The 18,901-nt window shown below is 51.5% G+C and overlaps 1 protein-coding gene across 6 annotated transcripts in view; it reads left to right on the plus strand.

The window, feature by feature from the left end:
* The first annotated feature begins 491 nt into the window (after window positions 1-491).
* LOC100875670 (uncharacterized) overlaps window positions 492-18,901 on the plus strand; it is a 64,060-nt gene continuing 45,650 nt past the window's right edge. The window contains exon 1 of one of the 6 annotated variants that reach the window (XM_076541385.1): window positions 492-576. The gene's annotated coding sequence lies outside the window, so the exon portion shown is untranslated. Of the gene's footprint in view, window positions 577-16,913; window positions 17,665-18,901 lie in introns of those variants that run through there. The other 5 variants (XM_076541389.1, XM_076541387.1, XM_076541388.1 and 2 more) reach the window with 5 other exon arrangements.

Below are 18,901 nucleotides of genomic sequence, written 5' to 3' on the forward strand. Positions count from 1 at the left end.
GAGAGGAAAGGAAGAATCTGATGGTTCACGGACGGTGCACCGGCCACCTCCATATAATTATTCTCGATGCAGGATATCTTTAGAAGGAAGGGCTCGCGTGCACGACTCGCTATCCAACGTGCTATCTTTATGGCTTATTGCAACGCTTTCGGCGATTTCGTGATCGACGGGGCACGCGGGAGGGGTGCTAAGCGAGCTACGCGATAACAGGATGCAACTTTGAGGCTCCGTCGAGTTTTTCTTCTCGCCGATACCGAACCGATTCTCCGATGGGAATTTCTACGTACGAGCCTCGCGGAATCGTTCGGCACGAAACTGTTCCGGGGAGAGCATTCTTTGCCCGTTACCCACGAAACGTTTAATTTCCAGCCAACTCGAACTACTTTGTCAACGAACACCGTCCCTCTCTTTAAGGCGATCCACGATCCTCGAGCGATACTTCAGCGATCTTACAGTCAGGTAATAACGTATCGGATATCGTTTGGTTGCAGATGCCGATCACCGAACCGTGATACCCTTCGCGCAGGTGCATCCGCGCCGATTCGGGGACACCTGAGCTTCTGCCGACGTCCAACGGTGAGTCTTATTCCTTCTCTTCTTTTTTCCATACGCGTTATCGATGTTGCGTCGAATCGACTTTAATCGAGACACGCGTTGCCTCGCGATCGTTCGTCGACACCGACCATCGGATTTTTCCGTCCTCCTATCGCGGTAAAAAGCTGTCTCGCGAAATCCCGCGCGGCCAGAACCGTTCGGCGATCCTTGGTCCATTGTCTCAGACATCGCGAGAAGAATAGAAGCGGGTTGGCTAACCGTTCTCGGTCGGTTAAAACTGAAGGATCCGGAGTAGAGCCGGGTTCGGGGGTGTGTGCCCCCGCTGCGAGGGATCGGGCTTAATCCGCGGCAACAAAAAGAGTTGGCGCCGATATAACGAGAGCCGCGTAATGCGAGCGCATTGTTGCCAACCTGCTCCGACAATGCCCGTTCGCGTTAAGCTCTGTAAACATTGATGCCTTCGACTCGATGCTCTCGAACGTTCTTTCGCCCCTGTTTACGGTCTCATTGTCCCTCGAACGGTCGGTTACAAACCGTATTATACAGATGAATATTTTTTTCTTTCAACACGGAGGTGCAAAACGCGTACCCTCGATTCGAGCACTCTCCAGCAAAGAAAGATCCTCCGGATATCTCGAAGATCCCGCGATCTTGCGACAGGATAACGGGGCTATGTAGAGCAGCCTTAAGCCGGATAGATGCGACGTTTTTCGAAATATCTCCCTCTTTAGACTCGTCCCTACAGAGATCCTTTGTGCCCCTGTACGTAGGTTGTCCCGACGAAAGATTCGCGAGAGACCAGCTCGCTACGTGTAATTACCGTCGCTTCGATCGAATTCAGTTCAGTTCCGCGCAAGAGGGAGCACACAGACCGCGATCGCTTAATGGAGACATCGGTTATCCGTGTCTATTCTCTTTGTACTTCCAATTACCCCTTCCCACGCGTCGAGTCACGTTCCAGTTCCCGCATACGGGATGCGCTTTATACAACCACCCGCGGTCAGGGGTTGCCGCTGACGCGAAATCGCGTACGCTCGACTCCTTCGCGAATCGACCAACAATGAAAGTCATCTCGGAACGCGGAAGGAGAAGCGTCGATCGAAATGGAAATTTCGGTGGAGAACGGTAATTCAAAGTCCGAAGAAAGCAAAACGAATCGAAACACGGGAGAAAGGGACGAAGGGGAAACGCGAACCGCGAGAGTAGACTCGTTTAATTTTGCGGTTTAATTATTTTCTAAATTAAAGCCAGTGCAGCGACGCGTGCAGGCGTGATCCACGGATGCAGCCTCGTTCGGACGTGGCGCACGTTCGCGTATAGGTGTACGCGCGTGCGCTCGCGAAACCAGTGTTTTTATATTCCTTGCAGAGATACGCGAGAAACTCTGTCCAGGAGAGGCACGAAGGGGTGAGTCTGGTCGAGGGACGCTTTGAATGTGAAATACGGCTGGTCGAGGGAGGTGGGTCGGTGTGTCGGGGGTTGATCGCGTGTTCGTTCGTTCACCGGCTCCGCAATGGAGGCTGGCAGGGAAAAAAAGGAGAGCGTGGAGTAAAAATGTAAAACGCGACTCGCCTCCGGCAGACTCCTACGTGTATGCACCCTCAACCTCGGCGTATTCGCGAGTTTTGCTCGTTTTTGTCGGCGATTTAGAGACGTTGCTTCTTTTCGAGTACTGCCGCGAAATAAACCGGGGTGTCTCCCCGCTTATTTTCCCCGAATACCGTGCAGGCTCAGTGTTTTTCACGGTTCCCCGTATATTTTCCGCTAGCTCGCCAACTCGATTTTCCTCTTTTTCCGTTCGACGATCTTGGCCCGGATTAATTAAAAACAGCCGGGACGCTGTTTTCGACGCTGTGTAACGCGCAACTCGAATAAAGTAATGGAATCGTTATCTGCGGTTAAAATATTTCACACAGGAGAATGACTGCCGGCTGGCCAATTGGATATATCGTTGGTATTTGTACGCGTATCCCGCAGGCTTCTCGTAAAAATGTCTTTCCGGCCGCGTCCTCCTGCCAAAGTATACGAGTTCGATGTATCTGGCCACAGATAACGCCGATATCTCTGATATACATATATCGCTGCCTCTATATGGCTGCCGTCCTGTCCGGGATCCTCTCCAGGACTCCTCCTGCTCGTATATTTCCGGTCACTGGTGGAGGAATTAAAACAAAACGAAAAAAAAAGGAAAAAAAAAGAGAGTAGAAAACATCCGGAGAGAGCGAAACAAATCAGGAATCGATGAAACGCGAACGAATCTGGTTTTACCGTTACAAATAACCGAATCGTCGATTCGTTTTCGACAAAAATTATTGCGAAATTAAAGCTCTTCGACCACCGCTCGGTTCATCTTTCGTTCCGGTTCGAGCCGCAATTTTATCGCGCGAAATTAGCCCAGAGATAAGGACACCGTCGCTGTTCCCTTCGGGGGATGAAATACCGAGATATTTGCATTTTCCATGGTTCGTCAGTCGAGCGACGTATCCGAGTTCCTTGGAAACACGGATTTATCGCGCGGTAACGAAAAAAACGCGGAGAACGTCGGTTTGACTTGTCGCTGTCGCGCTAACGAGATAACTCGCGCGGACGGGAATGACGAACGACGAGCAGCAACGACCAGATCCCTTTCTTTCTCTTCTGCTTTGTCCGCGATAAGTTTCCTCGCGTTCTTTTGTCGCGATATTCCTGAGGGGTTAATTCCGTGGCTTCCATCGATGCGGGCGGGAATGAAATTCTAAACAACGAAAGACAACGAGAACGGAGGAAAAACGCGGGAACGGACTTACTTTTCCATCGGACAGATAAGTGAGAAGGGTAGGTGCGGTAGGGACGAGAAGGTGTATTTTTTCACCCCTTTCTTGCAATAAATCTGGTCGCGGGGAATTAGTTTCGAGATAAAGTATAATATCGGGCCCTCGGCCGGTGACGTCAGAGGCTGCTCCCCAGTATTTATGGCCGCGATAGCGTCAGTCCTGTGCGCCCGAGCACGGCACCCGCTCCCGGAAAACCGCCACCCAGCGCAACCCCCACCCGCCGGGGTAAATTATTGGAAAATAGTCGGCCGCTCTGAGATCCTTCGCGAGCGAACCGGGTTGGAGGGTGTGATCCTTCTTCTGTTTTGTATTCCGCGGTACCTTCGGGTGCCCGTCTGATTTATGCCTCCTCCGCTTCCATTCTGTCGGCCCTCCGACCCTCTGACCCTCCACCCTACCCCCAATTTTGTTTCGCGCTCGCGCGTTTTATCTCTGCGACTTTTCCTCTCTTCAACCCCCGATGTTGCTCCTTCTCCTCCTTCTTCTTCTTCTTCTACTTCTTCTGCTTGGCTCTTGTATCGACTTTTCCTGGAGCTGCCCGAGGAGCCCGTGTCTTTCGTTATCTCGTCATTATATTCCGTGACGTCGGATATTTAATCGCGGCGCGTTAACGGTTGAGGTTGGTTAGGGTAGTTCGGGATAAGAATCGAAGGACAACGGCGAGGGTAAAGTCGTTCTCGAAACGGAAAAATTCGTAAAAATTCGATCGAATAAAATAGTCGGAAAAGTTGGTCCGTTTTCGACGGTTTTTCAATTACGACGCGTAACGTACCCGCGCGAAGGAAATCGTACGATGCGAATCCGATAAATTACTCGGAGCAACTGATAATCGCGGGAGTCGGCGAAAAATAGAGACTTTAATCGCTCCGTTGCCGTCAGCCCCTTCGCTCGGCTTGGAAAGTTTCGATCTCGGATGTGCGATAACGATTACAAGGTTTGATATTTAACGACAATAAGAGGATAAAAAAGCGTAAGAACGGAAGACGCGTGTAATCCGATGCGAGAAACATTGAAATAAAGAACCGTTACCATATTCGTTGACGCGTATGCTTCGTTGCCTTCTTATCGAGCAACGGCGACGAAGTAATTGCCTTCGACGGTAGCGTCGTAAGTCATCGTGCACCGTGGACTGGGGACGGTTCGATGTTCGCCGGACACTGGGCAGGAAGTGTCAAGCGTCAAGATTCTTAACTGATCCACGAGTAAGGAACGTCGATTTCGCGATAATGAGTCCACCGGGCAAAAGTCCGGCAAAACGACGAGACGTTTCACGAGGACTACATAGTTGTCTGGCCATGAAGGTTCACCTGTTCGACGAACATAAATCCAGCGGCGACCGGTAAACCGAAACGAACGGTCGTCGTTCTGGACGATCGAGAGTCGTCGAAGGAGTAAAAGTTCGCTTACACGGTCCCTTCGCGACGATTAAGGGTCGATCGTCGCCCCGTCGACGAGACCACCCGTCGCGATCAATTGGCCGAATCGAACCGCGTCCCGCATCTGTTCCCGAACGGAGACGTTAAATCCTCGAGACGGTGCACGGGTGTTGACAATTATTTTATCGACTCTCTCTCATGGGTGTCGTTCGACCATCTGGTTGCGTGGATCGCGTTTCGTTAATCGTTCGAATTGGAAAAGTCGCGACGGCGATTTCGCCACGATGACGTATAGAGCCGGCCAGAGGACTATCTACGGCTCGGTTGCGCTCGGCGATGGTCGAAATTAATTTCGGCTTGACGTACGACGCCTCATAATATTGTCTCATAACTCTCCGTCGCAATCGGGCTTATCGGGAGCGCAGTGGCGTTTCAATTAGCCGCAGGCCTGGCCGAAAGTCTTATCCCTCGACGCGTCGCATAATGCGCGCATAAATACGTCGTTCAATTAATTCGGCACCGAGAGAGCATGCCTGGCGTTTCGAAATTCGCCGATAGATCTTATCTTCGGTTCGCTTCGATTCCGCTTCGAGCCCTTCGAGACGAGGACTTTTACGCGAAATACCGTCTCTCGATTTCTTTCGCGTGTCGAAATCCACGATAGACGATAGATAGATAGACGATAGTTCGCGATAGACGCGGCAGCAAAGGGTTCCGAATTTGAGCGTAGATAAGGAAAATCATACGCGTCTCGCGTCTAGGAGCACTTCGCTCGCAGCATGCATAGGAAAGCCATTAGTGGGCGCCTGTTAATCCAACGTACGGGCCGTGGCGCATTAAGCCGCATTTCCAGCGTCCGCGTGTCGCTCGTTAGGCTGATTTGTCGCTTTATTAGATCTTAGTTCGCGCACCGAGGCAGCCGTTAGCAGCCGTGAGAGAGACGGAGAACGGCTGGGCAGATTTGCAATTTGCGTAAATTAGACGATTGCGCATCGGCCATTCTCTGCCTTTCTCTCTCCCTCTCTCTTCGTCCTGCTCTTTCTCCGTCTCCCTCTCTCGATCGCGCGCGCGCGCGATCTCACCAGCGATCTCTGTTTCGCTCAAAGTCGCTCGGTGTCTCTAATGGCACGTGTAATTGGCCGATAATTTGCGCCAGGTGTTTTGACTTGGCGTTAATTAAGCCCCGTGGCGTTAATTAACGAGACGGGGAAAGGCGAGAAAGGATTTTCTTCGTTTTCCTTCTCTCTCCTCCGTGTTCGCCGTCTCGTTCAACGACGTTACCCTGTTCGTCCGTTCTCTTTATTGGCTGTACATCGTTCGATGATCAATCTGTTCGACGGGAATTTTTTCGAGAAGTCGGGAGACGGGACGTGTAAGTCGTTGGCGGTAGATCGGCGCTTCCGGCCTTCGTGGTCCTTCGTGACACGACAATGAGAAAAGATTAGAAGCCGTTCGCAGGGCTCCGTTGAAAAGGCTCTACTTGACGTCGTCGCGGAACTCGAGTTACCTTTTTCACCCGTGAACCGGTCGAGTGCTACCTCGAGGAGGGCCACGATCTGCCCTATCGACATCTATAGACCCGAAGGGTGCGCTAAAGCGTTTAATGCAGCCCACTTCTCGAACCCATACGCTTCGACAAGTGCATCGCTTCTCGACGAACGGTTTACGTAACGATAGGCCAAGTGGCGGACCGAAGGGAGAGCCTCGCTCTCTCGAGTCGATCGGCTAAACCTCGTCGAGACTTTTCCTTCGTTGGCACGTCGACGATCGCGACGATACTTGTTTTCCTATGGTAATTTCGACAGAGTCTCGAGAACGGAAAGGAAAGGGAAAAGCTAGCTAACGTACGATAATTTACGAGGAGCTGTCGGAGGGAGGCTTGATATCCATAAAAACGACAAAACCGAGAGACCCTCGGTCAGAAGTCACAACGAAAACCGCACATTAGAAGGTCGTAAAGCATTTTCCGTGTTCGATAACGAGGTAGGCGTGCCTCGTTTTCCGTACGCGACAGCGAAAACCCCGAGAGGACCCTGAAAATCGCGTCCCTCGAGGACCGCCAGGATTTACTTTCCTCCACCTCCTTCTTCGACCAACAATATTCTGCGGAATCACCGTGGTCCTCGCCGTTCTCACGGGAACGAGTTTTGTTTGCTTTTCCGAAAATTTACAAGCTTCTTCGTCGTTCGTGGACTGACGGAACACGTGTGGTCTCGGAGTTCCCCCGAGGGGAAACTCTCGCGGTTTCAACGTCGAGAAAACGCTCGTTCCTCGGCGTTCGCGAGCGTTTCGAAACGATCGCGACGACTCGGCCGGTGAAATTACGGTCGTTCAATTTTCGCGTCGATCCATCAACGAAAGTATAGTCTCCCGGTGTTCGAGCGTAAACCAGCAATTACGTAGGTGGGTCGAGGTGCAATCGAGCTGTCGAGAACGTGGAAAATATCGAGCCGTAATAACAGAAATTAGGATCGTCGCTTCCGGTGTTCGACTACGTTTCGATTGTTAGGAACCGGCTACTGTATAACGACGGATAACCGAATCGTCTCGAGAACGGGAGCGAGAGCGAGACGAAAGGAGAAGAGGAGAAAAAATTGCTGGAAGAGTCGAGGGTTCGTAGGACCCGTTATTAGAGAAGAATTCGGTGTTGAGTCTTCGTCACGTGTCGGTCGATAATCGAGCTTCGATTACACGACATTATCTCTGTTGAATCGTGCCCTTCTTCTCGATTCGTTCCAGGCTATCCTTTCGCGACGCTTACTTACGAAACTCGATACGTAGTTGGACTCGTTTCGTAGAACGAATCGCGAATACTTTTACGTGGACGTCGAAAGTGTTAAACGCTGAATTTCGAAAAAATAAGCTATCGTTTTACGCGTAGAACGAAACGGTTCGAAACGGGACTTTTTTCTCGTTCAGCGATCACGAAAGAAAGAGCGAGCTCGAACACAGAAGTTCGAGACCGACAATGGACGTGCCATAAAATTGAAAGGTATTGCCTGCGCTACCCTAATCCTTCGGAAGAATACGAAACAGCTCGAGTCACAAGGACACCCCGCATCGAAGGGTGGATCGTTATTTACGACCGCTGAAATCGATACCCCGGCAAATCAATTATGATAATATACCTTGCCCGATGCGGTCAAGCTGGAACTCGGTGGCTACGTCTTTACGAGTTTCTCCTTCTTTCACGGGAGAGAAGCGCGTGTTTCTACGCGCAACTTATAACTTGGTCGACTCGAAACTTTCGACGAAACACACGAACAAATAAATCGAGCACGAGGGGTTGGAACGGGGTCGGAAGAGAGGGTGGTAGAAAAGTCACGTGAGCACATTTTTACATTTTACGGGGTTCGCAGCGTCCATAAATCAGCCACGACCGACCATAAAACCGTGGTATTCGCGCCGAAGGTATACCGAAGCGAGCGCGCCTCGTCTCGTTCCTCCCGAGTTATCCTGTAACCGAGGAGCAAAGGAAGGGTGGCGCAGGCAGGGTGCCCCAGAGACGAGGACAATGGTCCTCGAGCACGTAAGACGTTACGACATTTTGGAGCGACGACACCGGCTCCGAGATACGTTTCTCGAAATCCCTCGTACCTGTATCGACTAATCGGCTTCTACCCCCCATTACGCTTCCCCGATCGGGCCTTTCTACATACTTTTATGAATTAAGTCTAACGACCTAAGTAGTCGAAGCTATTAGTTCGAGTACTGTCCGAAAAGTAACTACTATATTTTGCTACGAAACACGATTCGGAATGGTTTCTAGTCGTGTCCGTAACGCAAGGGGGTAGCACAGGTGAGCCAGGTAAATGTCTCGGAAAGCTTTGGCCAGCCGTACACCTTACCCATGGGCTTAACGCGGACCCCCCGGTGTCATCGTAAATATCGGTAATGCGAAACTGGGTCACCCCTGTCTCGTCTTGTTCGACAGGATACTCGAATTCCTTTTCCATTCAGTTTGGCCCTTCGTCGCAGGTAAACGCGCGAACGCTGCAAATATCGAGTGAAACGAAAGTATCCTTTACGATTTACAAATTTGCATAGCGAGCAACGATTCGTTCGCAAAAGAGAATTGGACACTCGACTTTTTTCATTCTTTTTCGCGTTCGTGATTGTTCTGTTTTAAATTTGCCGTACGTTCCGCGCAAATCGCGTCCATCGAGCGAGCATAATTTAATTACGGGACAAACGCGAATTATGTGGAGTCACGTAGACGGATGAGCGCGTCACAAAAGACCGTGGAACGGAATTTATAAACACGTCGTAAAGGAAGCGGGACGAAGAGCGAGGAGGAAGGTTGCGGTGTAAGACGAAGCCATCGGAGGTTTACTAACCCCCGGGAAGAAAGGGAACGCGGGTGAAAAAGGAAAGGGAGACGGTATTTAGAGGTTACGAGGCCTGGCGCCTGCTTTACAACGCACCTCGTCTCTCCTTTCAGCCTAAAACCATTCTCGAAAGTATCCTGGCTTTCCGAATGGAATTTGCATTCGAGCGTCGGACGTCCTCGCTCGGAAACCGTTTCTTAATACATTTATTCGGCTGTCACCTCCGTCTAAAAGCGGTCGTGAATCGTCTTCTTTTTTTCACCAGTTTCTCGCGCGTTGTTTATCGCGTAAAGGTTCTTTCAAAGATGGACCGGAAGCTTATCGGGTTCATCGAGGAAACGCCGTTTCCTTATCGGTAAAGCAACAAACGACGAACTCGAAAGCGGTAAAAGCGTGCGTCTCGTGGTCTCGAAGAAGCTCGAAAATCCTTGGCGTCGGGGGAAACCCTTTCGAATTGGCGAGATTACACGTGTTTCCGGCTCGTGCTCGTGGTAAAAGCCCTGGCCACGAACGGCCACGCCTCGTAGATAAGGGCGACGGACAACGGGCGCATCGATAAACTTCAATTTCGAACAAACGAGGAAAGAGCCGGGCCCTGGGACGTATCCTCGACACGCCCCGACACCGTGTTAAACTACAACCACGTAGCGGTTATCTGTCGGGACCAGCAGCGGCAGATAAGTGGCTCGTAGCTCGATCTCCTTTCGGATACGGACGTCAACTCGACGCCGCGCTGTTCGCTTATCGCATTCATTTTCTGGCGGTTTCTCGCGAGGGAACCGGTTATCTGGTCAACGGATGCCGATCGATCCTCGTTCCGTCGCGATCGACGATCGTTCCACCGCTTTAACCCCCGCGAAAGCGCTCGCCTCTTCTTGCTCCGAGCCTCGCTCGAGGGTTGGCCCGAGTTTTTCCCAGTTGCAATCGAACGGATAAAAACCTCTAGATTCTTTCGGCGTTTCCAGCCAGAACTATTCTCGTCCCGCTCGAAATCCGTGACGGCGTCGTCGCGGCGAAATCTCGGAGAATTCTGGAGTCGAGTTTCCAAAATACCAGCGCGACAAATCGGTGCCGGACTAACGCGTGACGTCTCCGAACTTCCTCGACCTTTTTCCCTGCCGCCCGACAAACTTTTCGGATCGCGCCAACAAACCGAGGAGGACCTCCGAAGAACGATCTCGTTGGAAAATTTCGCGCGAAATTTCGGCCGTGGAGGCGGATTTGTGCCTACGCGAATTCGGACGTCGTGAACGAACACGGGACTCGGGTCACGCCCTTCGAAGACGTCGGTGTCCCCGCAACGTAATTGTCCGTTTGGGTCGGCTTAACGTCGGGATCGTTAATTATTCGCGCAGAGGCCGCCTGGTCTCTCAATGGAATCGTTCGGGACGGGAAAACCTGGTGACCAGGTGCGCGACACTCGAGCTCGTTAGCGAGAAGCGCGAACCGCCCCGCGATGGACGTCCGATCGTCACCGTGTCCGAGGCTGTTGTCTCGGTGGATAGAGTCGGTTTGTCAACGATCGGTAGCGTGATCGAGCGACGAGAAAGCGCGGAGAGAAGCAACGAGGCATTAGAGGCCGGAGTGGTAGTAAAAAGAGTAGCAATGGAGAATGCCGTCCTCTTATCATCGTGGCATCGACAACCGTGAAAGATCTCTTTTCCAAGGTGGACGCTATCCCCCTATCCCCTCCCACGATCTTTCCGTCTCCGTTTCTTTTTACCTTCCTCGTCCAGCTTCGCCTTTCGTTCGTGCTTCCCTTGCCCCGCGATTCCCCGGCAACGCGACCGGGCCTATCTCTCCTCCAAATAGGTCTTGTAGTACTTAGGGTTCATCAAGATAACTCCGGTCTGGCTTTGTGTTTCTTCCAAGAGAACGCTGTCGAGCTGGAGGTGGAACGCTCGAGGGGCCAAGCTCCGCGAGCAACCGGGAACATATTGTACGCCGGTGTGCGCGCGCGTGCTTTATGTTTTGCCCTTTTCGAGATACCGTGGCACCAGCATCGAGGAGTTTCTCGGTCCTCCCTAGTCCTTCTTTTCTTCCTTCTTCGCGTTTCTTTCTTGCTGCCGCGCGCCACTTTTTACGCTCGCCAGCCAACTTACCTAAATATGTAGCTCGTCGCGGCGCAGCTGTTGCCGCGTAACGTCTCCAACCTCCCTCGAACGCCGCCTCGCCGTTCGAAGCTTCGTTTCGCGCTTAGCGAACGTTTGCGAGTTTTCTCTCCTTCTAAGGCGCACGGTGGACAGAAAGATGTTATCTGACGGAGGAGAAAGAGGAAAATCTTTGGTCCCGTAGCGTCAGGACGAAAGAGTGTACGAGAGGCAGGTTCCTGTCCTCGAAACGTTTCCATTGTCGAAATACGCGACGGATCGAGCGCGTCACAAAAGGAAAGCACGAATAGTCGCGATTCATACGTAAACGGATCGACCAACCTTTTTGTCCTTGATGAAATTGATTGTCGGAGATCGGTCTCGTGGAACTTTCCACGATCTTTGTTCGAAACGTTCTCTTCTTCGAGATCGTTCGCTTCCGTGGACTTTCGATCCCAAACTTGGACGTACCTAATTAACGATATTTTCGTAGCTACCGTTTAAAGCGGACCTTTTATAAATAGAAATTTCGAGATTCGGACGGCGAAGTCGAAGAACGAGAAGCAACGGAGCGGCAAGATTTCGAGCGTAGAAGGCACCTTCGTGGTCGGTGCATTAGCGTAATCACAGAGATCCAGGAGGGCCGGGCATTTTTTTGTGTTCCTCTTGAACCGCTCGTTTTCCGGGTGCCTTCCATCCGGTGGACGCAACGCGTTCCTGACACGCGTCTATCACGATCAATCCACCTACTCGACCACTCTCGCCTCGCCTCTGCGGCGTCCACCTCGCCAAAATATCTCTACAGCTCTCTTTCAAAGATCCTTTAGATTCGCTGTCCTTGGGCTACGGTACGAATTCGGTATCGGTTTTGCGAGAAACGCTCTTATCTAACACCGTTTTTGAACGCCTGTTAAAAAAGTATTTCCAACAAGATTTACGGAGAAAAAAGGATTTTGCGTGAATTTAATACGACAACGAAAGAGCTAAAAGTCCGTCGATCGTTCGCGATCGTGGCGTTGAGTGGACCTTTCGAAGTTCGTCCTAGTGACCACAATAGAGGCCGAGGATCACTTTGGGAACGCTCTGTATCGGAGAGGGGCTTGTGACTCTGCAGGAATTCGATTTTTGTGGACTGAAAGCTTTCGCGTCCGACACGAAGTTTCGCTGCTCTCGCTTCGCTGTTCGCTTCTCTTATCTGTTCGATGATCGAGAAGATCGCCGGCCCAGAAGCCGCTATCGTTTTCACTTGGACAAATCAGCCTCGTTCGGGACAATCGATCGAGCCGCGAATCTAATTGCTACTCCGATCAAAGAGACAGTCGATCCGTGGTCGAGTCGTTCGATCCAGCGAACCAACCCCCGACCAGACGGGGGAACAAAAGTCAAGAAAAATAGGAGGAACGTTCGTTCGCTGGCAATAAATCTGGCAGACAGTTCAGGAACGGAGTTAAAGTTCTCGGCCAAGTTGGAATCGATGTCAGGAAAATGGTCAACTTTGTTTCCTCTTTAACTAACCGTCTTCTTCCAAAGAGAGGAATTATAAGGTAAATTCGTGGTACGGAAGTTGGCGCTACAAAGTCGGAGAAAATGTAGCTGTCCGATCCCAAATCGGAACACGTAGATACTGTTTCGAAGTGCCGCGAAAAAAAAAGAAAACAAAGAGCATCTTCTTCCCTTTTTTCCCTGCTTACCTGCCGCATTCCCGGAGCGGACAGTTGTCCTCGGGCAGGATATCGATGTCCTTCTAACGAGGATGGTCGGATCTCGCGGTCAGAGGCTGAAGGTGTCCGTGTTTTACGAGTCCAGGTTACATAATGTCGAAGTCGAGTGGATCCCGCTAGGAAAAGCAAACGTAAGTCGTAAATTAGCCGAGCAGAGGGTACGACGCGTCCGGAGGAAAGTCTGCTCGTTGTTTTTTCTTGCTGGCCCTTTCTCCCAAGGGAGCGAACCTTTCTCCGTTAGTCGCCCATTGTTTGTTTATCCCGGTCGGAATTCGAACTCGACTTCGCGTCTAACGATATCGCGTCCGAGTTTTCTGCACGAACGATGCTCTTTTTCCAGCGATGATCGGTGCGTCGGTTTTCGACCAAACGAACAAAATTAGCCGCAAATATAGCGGAGCGGAAAAAAAGCTCGGTCGACCGGTCGATAAGAGAGTCCAGTCGGATAAAGGACCTTCTTCGGAAAAGTAGTCGTTTGGCTGCAGCGAGGAGGAAACGATGGAAATAGAAGTAGGGAGGAGAGAAAGAGGACTCTCCAGGGTCTCCTTTTCAGATAGCGAGACTTCTTTTTCTTCGCGAGCTGACCTCCCGAAAGTCAAATTCTTCGCCGATAATAACTTTTCCTTGTTCCCTCTTATACCGGGATATTCTGCCGCGTATCTCGCGTCGAAACTTTATGAAAAATTTGTTTACGAAGAAATTAGCGAGGAACCGCTACGCGAGTTTTCGTTCGAACTCGTATTTAGAGAGAATGTCAAGGAGGGAGGAACTACTTAAGCTATTCCGTGATTTCGCTAATGGCAGTTAATGAGGGGACGTCGATGAGTCATCGCGGATTAGGCGAAGCTCGTTACGTTCTAATTTGTGTGGCTTCTGTTTTACGACGGTGTCTCTCGAATCGGGAGTTAAGGGGCAAAGCTAAAGAAAACGAGAAGGAAGGTTATGTACCTCGGAACAGAGAACAGAGTGTTTTTCCGGCCGAGTCACAGGGAAATTATCGTACCGTTCGGGATAACGTTTTACGACGTCTTTGTACCTGAATCGTCGAACAAACGACGAGTCTATTGGTCAATGCCACAAATTTAAAAGACCTATTACTCTCTTGAGGAAAGTTTAGCTAAAACGATTCTACCTTGATGATTTTATTAACGTTCGACTTTCGAACGTCCGTAAACGGTGAGCGGTGTTTTCGGACAAACATCGTTTACGAACAAAAAGATTTCGGCGAGCAAAAGCAGGCTCTCGACAAAGTTCGAATAACAGAAATTTATAGCATATTACGCGGCGATGCAGAAACGATGGCAAACGGGCGAGGTGCACGGTGATTAGAGGAACGGATAGAGCAGTCAATAGAGAGGCGGGGAGCGATCACTGATTTAATCGTCGAGTGGTCCGGCGAAAACGAACTCTCGCGCTCGACAAATAATTCGATCGAACCGTGAACGAGATTTTCGAACGCGTTTAACGATAATGAGCTTCGACCCCGACGAGAGGTGGGATTATTTCGCGCGCCGCTTATTCCGAGGCTGCTTTCCGCTAAATCCGGATAAACGGGGCAGCCGGTTAAAATACGCGCCGGTGAAAGTGCGAGTAACCCTGATAACCTAAGGTCACGCGCGTACAGACACAGAAAATTAACCGGCGAATTTGTTCGTTCGCGAGGACCGTACCGAACGACTACGCTTCCGATTTTCCCTGCATAGCAGAGCTGCGACGAAAAGTGTACAAGGGGCAAAGGCAATTGGAAAAGCTTCGAGTTAGGATTACACGATTCGGGTAATTAGAAAGGTGGTTTAAGAGATTAGCAAGCGGAAAACGCGGGGGGAAAATCTAAGGGAGCCAGGAGTTAGACGTGTCGAGAGGAGCGGAGAGGTTGGGCATCGATTCGCGGAACCGCGACGAGATCGCGGGGATGCACGCGGCTCCGTATGCTGGAGGATCCAGAAGGACACGCGAGGAAACGGGAAAGGACGCGGGAAAGAGGGAGAAAGAGGACGAGAGAAGGACGCGCGGCACGGGAAAAGAGGGGAAACAAGAGCGGTAAAAATGAATCGATAGGCGGAGTTTTTCAGGACGCGCCGCTAGAGGCGCCAGAGGGTGGGGGTCGCGATAGGCGGAGTCAGGCTGATTTAGGGCCGCCATTTTGTGACAATGGACGAGAGGGGGTATGCCTATCTGATTGGCTGATCTACGGACTTCTCTCGTCCCGAACAAGCTTCTACAGATTGTTCGGTTGTACTCTCCGTCGGTACGGAGAGCCACCCGACGACCCGGCAACTCCGCCAACCCGTCTACGTCCCTTTCCCCCACCATCGCTGTCACCGCGACACGCACACCGCGCGAGATTACCCCTACCAGCACCCTCGAGTGCCGTGAAAGCGAGACACGCGAGAAGAACTCCGTGTTCCTGCTGCTGCTGCTGCTGCTGTTGCTACCGTTGCTGCGGGACGAACGTCCTTCCCGGGACGGAATCGAACCGACGCGACGCGTCCCGACTCGGAAACTCTTTCTCCCTCTCCCTCTTCCATCCTCTCCTCTTTTCTCCTTTTCTTTGTCTTTCCCAGCTTTCGCGAGTAAAATGTTTCGTAGCTGTCTCTCCTCCGACGATATCGACGTTGAAAGGGCACGTTCGTTCTCGATAGAGCGGGAAAGGACGGCCTCGGACTAGTCGACAAAGTCCGCTTCGCTATCGGAGGACTTGACCTGGGACACGGTCGTACGCCTGTTCGCGGCTTGCCGGTTTTCGGTGTTTGGATTCCGGGGGACGTATATCTTAATCGTCGTATCTCATCTAGATAGGCCCGCGGCATCAAGATCGGCTCACGGAAACGCGTACGCGTGCCCCTATTCAGGCCAGGCCTGCTCCGAAGTAATCGACGATCGGATCGAGAGTCGATCTCGAGCGTGGTCAGGTTCGTTCGCGGGGACTTTTCTTCGATTCTCTCGAAAAACCGGACAACCGTCGACGCGGTAAAGCGAATTTCCGCGCTCGAGAACGGCCGCCAGTGGAAAATTCAATGTTCCCGAGCGAATTTAATGCAGTTCTCGCCACCGATTGGCAGATACTGCGGCCTCGACGCTGCCAAATCGTTCCATCAGACCGTGTACCGTACCGTATGCTCGTGCAGCCTGCTTCGAATACATTAATAACCCCCGGCGAGTCGGAATATTTGCACGACAAATTTGCGCAGATCCGTGATAACCGCGCGTCTAAAGTAACGCGCAAAGTGTTTTACAATGGGCCGAGCGAAAATTTACAAACGGCTCCCGCGATATAAATATTTCTGTACGGTGCATCAACGTTTCCGTCCGAGTAAAGCACGCGTTTTTATCGTTTCGCCGACGAGTCGACAAGATTCGTGTTTCCGCTCGTCGCGTTACAAAGTCGTCGAACGGTGTCCGCCGGTGTCGACCAACGGAATTAGGCACACCTTGTAGATAATCGTCCGCCGGTTTCCAGATCGTCCCTACCCTCCAAAGATGTCCCTCGGTGAAATCGAGCTTATCGAATCGACGAATATTATCTAGATTTAGCCGCTAGCCAGGGAGGCGTTGAATAATTCCGTCGGATCGGTGCGCTGATTTCATCGTTTCCCCTCTGTTTACGATCGTGCTTAGCCCCACACCGGTATCCGTGAGCAGGTGTACGAGCGTTCCTAGAGAACGAGACGCCTTCCGCGATCGGTCGATCGAAATTTAGATCGGATCGAGGAAAACGGGAGAACTCGGCGCGTGTCTCGTTCCAAGATCATGGACAAGATATACGCGCTTTCCCTCGCTCGAATATTTGGTCGTAGGAACGGTAAGCGGCACGGTCGCGTCGGAAGCGAAAATTTGAACGTCGATTCGCGAGGGGACAAGATCGAAAAACGTTGTTCGACGAGTAAAATTTTCCTGGAAATCTGTCCACGCGTCGGCGGAGCGGCGAGGAGGAGAGGAGAGGCTCGACGAGGGGAGAAAATCGGGTCGCGGTGTCGCGAGAAAAGGAACGAAGGGGCGAGTTAGGCGAGCGAGGGTGAGGTTGAGGGTGAAGGGTAGGGAGAGGGTCGTGTTGACAGGAGAAACAACGCGAACGCGGCTGGGTCGTTCTAGGTTCGTCGAGGAACGGAGTAGGGGTTAGGCCGAGTGTACGCCCGCTAGTAGGTTGGTCCGCGCCGGTGGGCGTGACCGAGACGAGCCGAACGCGCACGAAGGCGAACGATCGGTGACGAACGCCGGTGAACGCGAGGGGAACGCCGAGGCCGGTGTTTTCGTTAGCCTTAGTTCCGCGCCGGGTGCCACGATAGTCGCATCGACTCGAGTTTACGTGCGCGCGCGCGCGTGCTTCCAAAATCTCTCTTTCTCTCTTTCTCTCTCCCTCTCTCTCCCTCTCTGTCTCCCCTCCTTCGGAAGCGGGCGAGCGAGAGAAAAACGGGCAGACAGGCAGAAGAAGGAAAGCGGGAGGAACGCAGACGCGAGAACGCGAGTACAGTTCCGACAGCGTTCGGTTTTTCCGGGACGCTTTTTTCCGGGGAACGACGAGCTGCGCGTTGTTTTGCGACCTTGGTCGATCGTACTGTTTTATCGAGGACGGCCGACGGAACCAAACGCCGGACAGGGGAACCGGCTCTCGTCGCGAGAGTAACCCTCGGAGAACTCCACGATGTGCTGTGTGTGTGTACTGTGCAGTGTCTTGTTGGTGCTAACTTAGTGATAACACGATATTTAAACACGCCCACGAGCCGACCAGACCACGCGCGACCACTTATCGCGCGATCCATCCAGGCTCGATAACGAACAAGGTAAGAGATCGTTCGAAGCGTTTCGGCGGGGGCTCGAGCGCGAGCCGCCGGATCTTTGCTCCGATCTTACTTTCCTGCCGAACGATATCGCTCGCGTTACTTGTACGCGTAGTTCCGCGAAAATCGCTTTACGTTTCCGAGCAAATCGCGTTTTTCTTCGTCGAGAGAGGTCGTTGACTCGTACCGTGTTCGGAGGTCGAAGGGATTTGTTTGTCCGAGGGAAAGATGGCGCCGACGGTAGTCGGTTTCGCTTCGAAAATCCCTATGAAACCGAAAACACGCGTTTCTACGCTCCAACGGATTGGAGCGCGTAATCCTTTCCGTTCGGTTGTCCCGAGCTTTCGACGGAAACTCGAGAAAGTCCAGTTTTCCCGACGGATCGAGTTACCGGGGAACGCTTTCCACGAGAAATTAGAAACCGATAGACGAATAATAAATCGTTACGCTCGATCGCGTAACGGTTCGATTTCTTGGAAAGTTAGAAAGAGGAGAATCGACGCGATCGGATTCCGACGGCCCAGCTAGATCGACCTATGAGCCTTAAGATTCTTACGATTAGGAAACGCGTCGCGAATCGACACTCGTTCGCTTTGCTCAGGGTTTTCTTTCGTTTCTTTTTTCGCTGATCTCCTTCGTGTGACAGCTAACGAGAATTTGGAGCATCTTGGTGGATCTGGAAGCGCGAGCTAGGGAGTAGGATGACTCCGAAACGTCGCGATTTAATTTCTCGAACGGAATTAAATTTGTTTCATTGTTCCCGTTATTCGTTTTTTTTTTCTTTTTGCTATCCTGTTGTCGTACGCAGAAGTTGGAAATTTTGCGACGTCGAATGATTTAGGAAGAACGAAAACGATCTGCGCTAAGTTTCTTCTTTCTATTTATGGAACCGGTCATCGGGTTCGTTTTTTCGATATATTGCTTGGAATTTGTTTCGTAGCGGACGCATCGTTTCAACTTTTTGTCGGTCCGAACAGCGCGGCGTCTTTTCTGCGACTTTTAGAGCTGTCGTATAGCAACGCCAACCACGAATCGACGTCGATAGGGTGTAGTTCGAAAAAAGTTTGTTTCTTCCTCGACATCTGTACCTTCTGCGCGAATAACGCTCGCCCTAGAGCAACGAACGTGACAGGATATGGCGTCGTTACCTTTTTAGAGCTCGACGATTCGTATATCAATAAAAACCTGTTCCTGAAAAGGCGGTTTTCCGCCGCTATCGACGGCTTATAGAATTTGTAGA

This window comes from Megachile rotundata, chromosome 16 (genome assembly GCF_050947335.1).
Source record: "Megachile rotundata isolate GNS110a chromosome 16, iyMegRotu1, whole genome shotgun sequence".
NCBI lineage: Eukaryota > Metazoa > Arthropoda > Insecta > Hymenoptera > Megachilidae > Megachile > Megachile rotundata.